Raw genomic sequence first — 1,986 nt, forward strand, 5'->3', positions numbered from 1 at the left:
GAATTGCTATAATTTAAATAGAATACACGGCATCTCAGTATAAGGAGAATAGTGACCAGGTTACTGGTGTGCCTGTTAAGTCCAGGTCTGACTTTTGATGGGTAACTTCAGGGTCCTTGTTGCTCTCCCTTCTCAGGATATTTTATCTTTAAATTGGACTGGACAGTCTTTTAAATAGAGGAGTGTCCTCTGTATAATAGGACACATGCCCACCCAATCATCTACTAGTCCAGCATCATGTTTGCACATTGGTTAACCAGATGCCTACGAACATCCCACAAGCAGGACACAAACTATAGCACCCGCCTGCTCATGCTTCCCTAGTATTCAGAGGCGTACTAGATGCAAAAATCAAGTAATTAAAAGGGGGGGGGGACTGAGCAAAGATGGGCACAGGAATGTGCCCTGAGGAAACAGCTGTACAGACCCTTGAGTGCATCCACAATATAAGCCTTCTTGATGAAACCCATTCAGTTATTCATTACATCCTTTCTAATCTCCTTCAATGAACAGCTACCTTTTCCTGGCAAGCCATCCATGCCTGTGAAGTTAATTACGTGAGCAGCTAGACGTGTGGGTGTTTACATCTGTTTGAAAGTGATGTGCTGGTAGCAGCTTCCAACAAGCGAAGTCCTAGATTTCCTCAGACTGACAAGAGAAAACAGATGGTACCTTCAGAGTATGTGAAGCTATTGCATTGATGCAGTCCCTAAATAAAGGGAGCAGGAGGTTAATATTGGCCCATATCAATCTGCCTGTACACACTGAACCTTTCTACACAAAGCTTTTATTGTGTGTTGGTGATCGCTCACTCATAGTAGATTGTGGTCCTTCACACGATGTTGCCACCCTCTAGGACCTCTCCAGTGCTTTGTCACGATTATTGCATTTTTTCCCTAATGACCAAAGTCTGATGTTATTTAGAAATGGTGTGATGAGAGTCTTCTAATTGCACAATTCCACTATACCACAGTGCCATCTAGTGGTTGTATAATGAAACATATAAAAAGGTAGAAAAAGGAAAACCCTAGATAAAAGCATGTGTAAAGGAGTCGAACTTTATCCTGAAAATAATCTGGAAACAGAAGTTTCAATAAAGGCTCAGGATAAAAGCCTCATGTATAAATGCCCTGTATCAACATCTGAGACTCTTGGTTCTACAGTTACTCCTGCCACCTTTAGTAAGGTGTGTATATGTGACCATGGATAGACCCTTTTTGGTGATGACACTCTATCTGTGGAATGCCTTCTCCAGGGAAGCTCATCTAGTGCTCATGCTATTGTTTTAGCACTAGGTGAAGTCATTTTTGTTTTCCCAAGCTTTTAAAAAAAACTCTTTATGAGTCCCTGCCTGACTGGACTTTTCTGTGGTAATATTGTAATCCCCATCCTTGCATGTAAAATGCCTTGGGAATGCCAATCACCATTAAAGGGAGTGGGATATTGAGGTTTAGAAATAAACTAAGATACAGCAAGGCATTGTAGTGTAGTGGCTAGAGTGTTAGGCTAGGATTGTGGAGATCAGAGTTCAAATCCCCACTTAGTCATGAAGTCCACTGGGTGCCCTTGGAGCCAGGCATTTTCTCTTAGAAAATGAGTGGGTTTCTTAGAAACCCACCTCACATGTATGTATGTATGAATGTACAATATCTGTATACCGCTCCACATCTAAGACAGATTTCAGAGTGGTGAACACAAAAGATCAAACAGTAAAAGAATAGAAAGATTAAAACGCAACCTTGAAATCATGCTGTAAAAAAAACATAATGCCAACAGAAACTGCGACTGGTCAATTAAGGAATGTGTCCTGGAAGAGTGCTGTTTTCAGGAGGTGCCAGAAACAACACAATGCTGGTGTCTGCCTGACCTCCAGGGGCAGGGAATTCTGAAGAAAGGGGGCTGCCACACTGAAGGCTCTTCTACTGGTGGACACCAATCGGGCTGTAGGTCCATGTGGAATCACCAGGATGACCTCAGTGACCAGGC

Source organism: Heloderma suspectum, chromosome 6, assembly GCF_057233095.1.
Source record: "Heloderma suspectum isolate Gila_16-S chromosome 6, 16-S_ref, whole genome shotgun sequence".
Lineage (NCBI taxonomy): Eukaryota > Metazoa > Chordata > Lepidosauria > Squamata > Helodermatidae > Heloderma > Heloderma suspectum.